Here is a 9750-nt window from a genome sequence, read left to right as displayed (position 1 = left end):
TAATAGGACTCTTTCTTATTACAACAAATCTAACACAATATTCTCCTTTATTTACTCCAGCAATGGACATGCAAAATAAATGCATATTGTAGAACAAACAACTATCTTCTAATAGAATTAGGAGTCTCCATAATTTGGGCACACGATTGAGAGGTTGGTTGCTTCCAAATTCTACTACATAAATGTTTGATAGTGCCAAAGTAACTCCCCTCCTTAGACTTGGTATGCTCCTTAATGGTTGCATCCACAAAGGTTAACACACAATAATTCTTATCCACCTATCATTACTCAAAATAACATCATTCATGCAATCATTAACATACTCATTTAACATCCATTAATATGTTTGAGTGTCATACGATTTAAACAATTTGAAGTTTTAAAAAAACTCAAAACATAAGGTATCATGTTTTTTTTTAACAAAGAAAGCAATCTTATCATGTAAAGGTTTAAATAAAAAGGACTAAAAATGGGGCCCATCAGAACTCTTATTGAACTTCTTTCCAGAGGATATCCTTCTAAACTCTAGGGTCTTGCAAAATTTCCTCAATCAAAGTCAGAGATGGTTTGGAGTAGGCTAAGAGGGTTCCCCTTTAATCTATGGGAACCAGTCCTATGTATCTTTAATAATATCCTCCACTTTTCTTGTTATTTCTACATGCTCTTTGAGGACCTCTTCCTCGGATATCTACTACAACATATCACCTAATTGTAATTTATACAATGGGGTGATCCCTCTAATAGCCACTCTATCTCCAACCACCAGAATCTTAAAGAGTGGAGTTGAAGTATTTGATCCATGATGTTTAAATTGTCAGGATTTGTCTGATTTGTGTCATTATAGAGGTATTCTTAGATGATGTCATGTCTTATAATGGAAGGTAGTGGAGGAGGAGGGGATATGAGGAGCTCCTTCAAATTTTCTATCTTGTCCTCTTCACATAACACCTTATAGGATTTATTGGCTACTTCGATGATTTTCATTAGGAGTTTGTAGGTTTCCTCTAGTTTATCTAGCATCAACTTTTGTAACCTCTACTTGTTTTGGAGTTTAGTGCTTAAATTTTTCTTTAGCTTTTGCACCTATGGATGAGTCCAGACTGGGGCTATTGTATTAATAGATATCTTCTTCAAGTTCTCTTCCTCTTGTTGGTCTCGTGACCTCTAATTCTTGATTGTTGTAGCTATTGGGGAGATTTTGGATGAAATTTTAAATGGTATGGGTTTGGGTGGGCTATCATATAATAGATGAGGGCTCTTTCTATGGCCTACTTGTTATAGATAGCTATGTGTGGGTAGTATCCAAGGGTTTTGGTGAAATTTTATGGAATGAAAAGGGCATGTTATAGTTGGTCCTCATCAATGAGTGGAGGTGAAGTGGTCACTAGGGATGGCAATGGGGATTGATCCTTTTTAAATTTGGGCTTCTTCTTCTTTGCTAGATGATGATGATGAGTATGGTGGGGGTTTCACTACTTGGTGATTCCTATGGATTATTTTCTCTAAGATCATGTTGAGTAGGGCCTCAAATTCATCCTTCTCCAATGCTATTATCTTTTTGGTGGCGGTGTACATCTTCCTCCATAATCACCAAGTTCTCTTTGCTTTAATGACTATCGGTTGCACCCCAAGAGTTTGCAATCTTTCAAACTAGCTTTGGTCTATTGGCTTTGTCTTGTTCATCTCTATTGTGTCTTCCTTTTTCTTTTTCTTCTATTCTTTTGTTGTTGCCTTCTCCTGATTGAGGGATTCAAAAAATTATTTAGCAACTTGATTCTTGGGCGTTGTCAAATCCTTGGGAAGTCCCATGAGACTTTGTGCATATGTCTCTACATAATTATCTAGAAATTTGTAGGGTAAGGGTGAAATCCACGAAGTGTGGTTTTCTATAGTGTCGAAAAATTCAAAGTCCTTGTCGACACAAAAGATTATACTATCTTTAATGGTTTAAATTTGGAAATTAGGGATTCAATGACAGAACCAAAAGAAATCCCATATTGACCATTACAAAGGGAAACAAGGGTGAACCTAATAGATCTAGCCTCAATTCCACTAAGGAAGGGATGATAATTCTGATTAGATTCACCTAGGTTAGGGTTTCACTTCCTCTTTTCCAAGGGTTGAATTAGATTGATTAAAATTAGAGTAAAATAGGTGATTATTGAAGTGATTTGACAAAAACAATAAGCTACAAATGTCCCACAGAGCCACTGATTTGGATCTGGGTAGAATAGAATGTTTGGAATCTGTTCTTAGAAGTTTGGCTTGAATTTTAGGGACCAGATACTATCAATTCACCATGATCCTCTGAATTTTACATTATCAAAATTTGAATTTGTTCATCTCTATGAACTCTGTCGATCCTTCTAAACACAATTCTGCACCTATTTCCTGCATATAGAAAGAAATGGAAAGATGTTGAAGATAGGAGTTTGTCCCAGATTTACAATTGTTGATGATGATGCAATGGTCTTTGAATTTAATCACAAATTTTGTATGTAATGGCATGACAAACACATGAACATGAAAAATCATAATCGCACACACATTCTTGCATAAGATTGATGCAATTTTGCTCCAAAATACTTGAAGGATGAATATGCAACCATGAAGATATTAGTAAATACTTGATAATGAATGACTCACAGATGCATGAATATTAGGCTGAAATGAATTGATAGGATATCTTTATATGGGGTTTTGTTGGTTCAAAAATCAACAGGTCTCCAAATCCTAAAGATTTAGCCACTTTGTCATCAATAGGTTCAAGACTGGATTTGGCCAATGAATGAGACTCGGCCACAAGAATGACATCTCTTGCACTTTTGGTTCTATGAGACAAAGGTGGGTATTTCTAAGTAATGCCTAAACTACCTATGACCTTCAATATGTTAGTCCCAATTGGTGTTGAGAGGGGAGGGGTGAATCAACACTTTACCAAATTTACAAAATTAAAACCTTTTAACTGAAGGTTGCACTAACTTAATATTCATCAATACAAACAGTTATTGCAGAGGAACATGCATGTATGAAAAGATACATAGTAACACCAAGATTTATCTCATGGAAACCCAAAGGAAGAAAACCACAGTGTGAGTAGAAACTCACAAAATTTGCACTATTTTGGAGTACGTCTGGTGAGGAGCCATCCTTGTTAGGAGATTACAAAGACACTGTTAGGTGCCACCCAGTTAAGGGATTTTATTTAAGGCATGTTAGTTCTTTTACCATGTTAGAGGAAACCTTTTTAAAGGACTTAGGATTATCAATTAAGATGTCACCTGGTTAAGGGATTTTACAAAGGGACCTGTTAAAGTCCACCCGGTTAAGGGATTTTGAGTTGCAATGGTCAGAAAGCAACAAGAAGTTGATTTGTTGGAATAGCTACTGATAGCTTGATCTAATCACAATGAAAATCATACTCTATCTCCACCAGTTGTGTTTTCTTTGTACTACACTAGTGCTCTGCTCATACCCTTGGCTTTGCACTCTGTCAGTCTACTTCACACACACTCTACTTTGCTAAATCATTTAGCACTTCCTCACTCTTCGCTCTGCACTTTGGATCACCTCTCATAGGTTTTGCACTTTGCAAATTTTTTGATCAAAAAAGGTTTTGTATGAACTCAAAACACTTTATACACTCTCTGCCATCACCTTCAGGTGTTTCCTTAATCAATGCAATCACAGATCTTGGTAGATTTCAAATTCAAATCTTCCCACTCTTGCTCTACATGCCCTGCAACAATTTTGCAAACTACTCAACCAAATCTGCCACTACATCCCCCCAAAGTAGCAACTTTTGGGTCGAGTTCAGTCTTTTAAATGCAAACCAGAAAATCCACAAGTAATCATGACTTAACTACATGATAACTGAAGTTGACTTCACCAACCCTTAGTTTGGCATTGTCACAAAATTACCAACTCACCTTTTGGCATCGCAACTATTTAACCGATCATCGCTCCGAGATTTATAGTGACCACCTATCTTCCTTTTTCTTCACCGGTCTACTGGTATACCACTGCGCTCTTCATTACTGATTTATCCTTTGATGTCAGTTTGCAATGCTTCCATCAATCCTCTTCTCCTATTTTCCAATGAGGTTCCAGTTTGCATACAACCTCAAGCCTTCTTGCCTAAGTCACCTTTTATGACTTCATCATTAGAATGACCAACATGAAGATCTGACCTCAACACTAATTTTCTTGAGTGACAAACTGGTTAGCTTAGTCTGTCTTCCCTTGAGCTGATTGAACCTTGATCATCTGTCTCTTATTCTTCTTCCATGTTGTTTACAAGTCATCACCTTTTCTACTGAGATACACCACTCCATCGGTCAGTGTTATTCATCAATGACAAATCTCAGCTAATATACTGGTTCTCTAGATTAACCAGTTTTGTCAATGCCAACAATCTCCCCCTTTGGTATTGATGGCAACAGTTTAGAATCTGTCTTATTAGTTTCTCATGCATGTACTTTCTTCATTTCTTTCTTTATTTCTGTATCACTCATTACTTCTGCTCTGAGTAATGAATATCTCCCCCTAACACTGACAATACTCTATTTCCAACAAAACTGTAACCACTTCTGGCAACCCTCTGCTTCAGCAACTTCAGCTCAATAGTACTTACCAATACTCAAACACTATAATCATAACTCTCCCTTTGACAACAATGCCAAATATGTATTTCAGTACACTTACAAGACTGGTCCCCCTAACTGGAGTAGTCCACACTTATCAATCCAATCTTATACATTTTTCATAAAGAAATCATACTAGATTGATGTAGAGCCCTTTTTTACTTACTTTAATGTAGGTAGGGGTATCACCCCTAGCTTACCTCTGAGATATTCAAAGGTGTCCTTCTGTAGTGGCTTGGTGAATATATCAACCACCTATTCTTTTATTGGTATATACTCCAACCTCACTTCCTTATCTTGAACCTATTCCTTGAGGTAGTGATATTTAATAGCTATATGCTTTGTCTTGGAAGGCATCACCAGATTCTTGGACATGTTGATAGCACTGGTATTATCCCAGTGAATCACTACAAGTTCAATCACCTTTTCTTGGATACCTTCCAATAATTACTTGAACCATACTATATGTGTACAGTTGATTGCAACAACCACATACTCAGCCTCAGCTATGGATTGAGAGATGCAATTTTGTTTCTTGCTTGTCCATAACACAATCTTGGCTCCAAGAAAGAATGCACCTCCACTCGTGCTCTTTCTACCATCAATGTTACCTACCCAATCTACATCGGTGAAGACACTTAAATTGAAATCTCCCTTATGTGGATACCAGAGACCATACTCATCATTCCCCTTAAGGTATCTAAATATTCTCTTAACTGCCACCATATGAGTCTCTTTTGGATTCGCAACAATCTAGCAACCAAGCCAACAGCTTGTGCTATATCCAGTCTATTGTATACTGCATGCTGCAACTTACCGATGATGGATTGGTAAAAAGTCTCATTCACTTCATGAGCCTCATCATTTTTGGAGAGCTTGCAACCTATAACCATTAGAGTTCCAATAGGTTTGCAATCTTCCATTCCAAAAGTCTTCAAAATTTCCCTTATGTACTTGGTCTGGCTAATGAATATACCATTCTTTAGCTGAGATACTTGCAAGCCAATGAAGAATTTTATTTCACCAATCATGGAAATTTTAAACTCTTGCTTCATTTGTTCTGCAAAACCTCTCCTCATCTCATCATCTCCTTGAAAGATAATGTCATCTACAAAAATTTCTGCAATCGAATGTTTCCTTTTTCTCCGGTCCTTAGATACAAGTTACTATTGTCACTGGTTCTCATGAACCCTATGCTTAAAAGATATGAGTGCAACCTCTCATACCAAGCTCTTGGTGCTTGTTTTAGCCCATATAAAGCCTTCTTCAGCTTGCATACCATATCTCTTCCATCTTCTGATACAAACCCTTCTGGTTGCTCTATGTACACTTCTTCCTCTAAAACACCATTCAAGAATGTCGACTTGACATCCATTTGGTAAACTTTGAACTTCTTGTAAGCAACATAAGCAAGCAAGATTATAACCCCTTCTAGCCTGGCTACCAGTGCAAAGGTTTCTCCATAATCCAAACCTTAATCCTGAGCATAGCCTTTGTAGACTAGCCTTGCTTTGTTTCTTACTACTTGACCAGTTTCATCCATCTTGTTTCTAAACACCCATTTGGTGCCTATCACATTTTTATTCTCTGGTCTGGGGACTAGAGTCCAAGTTTCATTTTTATCAATCTACTCTAGTTCCTCCTCCATGGCTTTGATCCATTATTCATCTTTTAGAGCCTCCTTTGCTATTTTGGGCTCAATTTTGGAGAGTAGACAGGCATTCTCTCTTGCTCTTCTTCTAGTCAGTACTCCTGCATCTTTGTCACCAATGATATTTTCAGCCGAGTGATTGTTTCTGACATACCTTGCTAGTACCAGTTCATTTCTTATAGCTTCTTCTACCAGTTGTGTAGGTTCTACTTCACATGCTTCCTCATTTGCCGCTACAATAGGATTCTCTTCAGCAGGTTCGACTGGTATAGTGTACTCAAATCCTTGATAATCCTCTTGTTCACTCTTGCTATCCTGTTCATTTTTCTCAGAGAACTCATCTACTCTGACACTGGTAGTCTCTACAATCTTACTAGTCCTTTTGTTCAAACACCAATATGATTTACTCTTTATGGAGTAACCTAGGAAGGTTCATTCATCACTCTTGGGATCAAACTTTCCAGAGTACTCATCCCTCTTGATATAGAACCTGCTTCCAAAAACTTTGAAATAGCTCACATTGGGCAAGTATCCACGCCATAATTCATAGGGAGCTTTATTTTCCCCTTTCTTCACCTATATCTGGTTCAAGGTATACACAACAGTGCTTACTTCTTCTCTCCAGAAGATATGTGGAATATCCTTCTATATCATCAGATTCCTCGCACAATCAATTAGAGTTCTATTCCTTCTTTCAGCAACCCTATTCTGCTGAGGTGTTATAGGTGCAGATATTTGTCTCATAATCCCCTGTTCTTCATAGTAATTCATGAACTCTTGAGAGGTGAACTTTCCTCCTCTATTTGATCTCAGACATTTTAGATTCTTACTGGTTCGTCTCTCTACTCGAGCCTTGAAGACTTTAAACATGTGAAAGGCTTCAGATTTTTCTTTCAAGAATACAACCCACATCATTCTTGAGAAGTCATCTACAAACAACATGAAATACCAGTCCCCAAAGAAACTCTTGGTCCTCATAGGACTACACAAGTCTATATGAACTAAGTCCAACACATTCTTAGATGATTAAGATTTGCTGCTGAAACTAGACCCGGTTAACTTTCCTAGTTGGCATTCTTTACACATAGCATTTTTAGGTTTCATAATATCAGGCATACCTCTAACAAAATTCATTTTACTGACTTTTTCTATGCTATCAAAGTTAACATGACACAATATTTTGTGCCACAACCAACTATCTTCTACCTTTGCCATTAGATAGCTACCTACGGTGGTGTTTAGGTGAAACAAATTACCTTTAGATTGTTTACCAGTAGCAATTAGACTTCCTGATTTGTCATTTATTTTGCATATTCCTTCATTGAATTCTAATCAGTAACCCTTATTGTTAAGTTGTGCAACACTTAACAGACTATATTTTAGCCCTTCTACCAAATAAACATCTTCACAATTTGTTTTATCATTTAGGGCTACAGATCCCTTACCTTTTATTGCACAAGGAGCATCATTGTCGAATCTCACCGTTCCTCCATTGCAGTCCTCCATGCCAAGGAATTTGTTTCTATCACCGGTCATGTGGTGAGTGCAACCATTGTCAATTACCAAGTCTCCACACCAGTTTGAACTAGAGATTAGTGCCATATCACTTTCCTCTATGTTATCTTCCTTTACCACTACAAATGCAATACCATCTCCATCAGATCCTTCTAATTCTTCATTGGTAACTCCTTCTACAAGATAGCACTCCTTCTTGCTCTTGTCCTTGTAGCTTCTAAAATTATCATTCCTATCATTGTCAAGACATATGGATGCAATGTGACCTATTCTATTGCAAGAGAAACACTTCAAGGGAAGTTTACCTTTATACTTTCCTTTTCCTCTTGGCAATCTTCTTGCCAATAGAGCTTCAATCTCATCTTGTTCTTGTTCTTCAGATAACAGGTTGTCACATTCATGAGAATGACGAGTTCTTGTAGTAGAACTGTTTCCCTTTTTTTTCTTCTCCTTGTTGGTGCAGATATCATGGAAGCTTTGAAGGCAACATCAATCTTTGGTACACTGTTATCATAGTTGCTAAGTTCAAAGGCAATCAACTTATTGATTAGTGAGTCAAGTGAAACACTAATTGTTCCCAAGGATCTGAGTTCCTAGATTGCAGAAAACCTTAGGGCATATTATGGTAGCAAGGTTCTCAAGATTTTGCTAACCACATCATCTTCTCCAAGATTTCCTCCAACACTTCTGATGGAATTTACTACATCCTTTATTCTTTTTGCATATTGTGACCACCAATCTTCCTTTTGCTTAACCGGTCTACCGGTATACTACTGCACTCTTCATTACCGATTTATCCTTTGATGTCAGTTTGCAGTGCTTCCATCAAGTCTCTTCTCCTATTTTCCAATGAGGTTCCAGTTTGTATACAACCTCAAGCCTTCTTGCCTAAGTCATCTTCTGTGACTTCATCATCATTAGAATGACCAACCTGAAGATCTGACCTCAACACCGATCTTTTTGAGTGACAGACCGGTTAGCTTAGTCTATCTTCCCTTGAGCTAATTGAACCTTGATCATTTGTCTCTATGTTACTTCCATGTTGTTTACAATTCATCAACTTTACTACTGAGATTCACCACTCCACCGGTCAATGTTAGTCATCAATGACAAATCTCAGCTAATATATCGGTTCTCTAGATTAACCGGTTTTGTAATTGCTAACACAACACTCATGGCATTACAAAATACAATAGATATCCCAATGTGACTGTGCCAAGGAAAGTGTTTGAAACTCAGATTTGGTGACAATATTGGCTTTTCAAATATAACTTAGGACTTGGGATGCTTTTCTACACTAAACCTAGTCCTACAAATAAGAAATGAAAATAGAAAATAAAAGAGACTTTAAGAGAATTGATTGGTTTTGAAAACTGGGAGGAAACCCCATTACCAATGCCTTCATTAGGCTAGCAAAGTCAACTTTTAGCATGTGACATTAAACCCAAATATTCCAAACTATAACCAGTGGGTTCTCAATATTAATGCATTGCACTCACACCCCCTATTATAGTTCTATTGTAGACATTCTTACATATCCTACCTGCATATAACACCATTTCATTATCCTATTAAAATCAATTTAATCTCTTTCTTGAAGAGAAGCAAAAAATAAGATAAATACCTTAAGGTTGCAGGGACAAAATCGAGGATCCTTGATCATCTATTTCATAAAACAATGAAATTACATGCTCGAGACAATTACAATAAAAACATTAAGACTTATATGCATTCTGGTTATACACTATTTGAAATGGAAAAATGACTACAATCTAAAGAAAACTAACTCTAATTTTCTCTAAGTTTGGACTGTACATGGAAGCCCTACCTTCACCCAAAATCCTATCAGAATCAGGACCAACCATGTCTCACTGGCCCTAAATTCTCTTTTATACAACAAGGGAGAAAAACAAGCTACAAGCCAATTGAGACACATGTCAC

The sequence above is a fragment of the Cryptomeria japonica genome, chromosome 9 (assembly GCF_030272615.1).
Source record: "Cryptomeria japonica chromosome 9, Sugi_1.0, whole genome shotgun sequence".
Classification (NCBI taxonomy): Eukaryota; Viridiplantae; Streptophyta; class Pinopsida; order Cupressales; family Cupressaceae; genus Cryptomeria; species Cryptomeria japonica.
Note: the sequence above shows the minus strand (reverse complement) of the source record.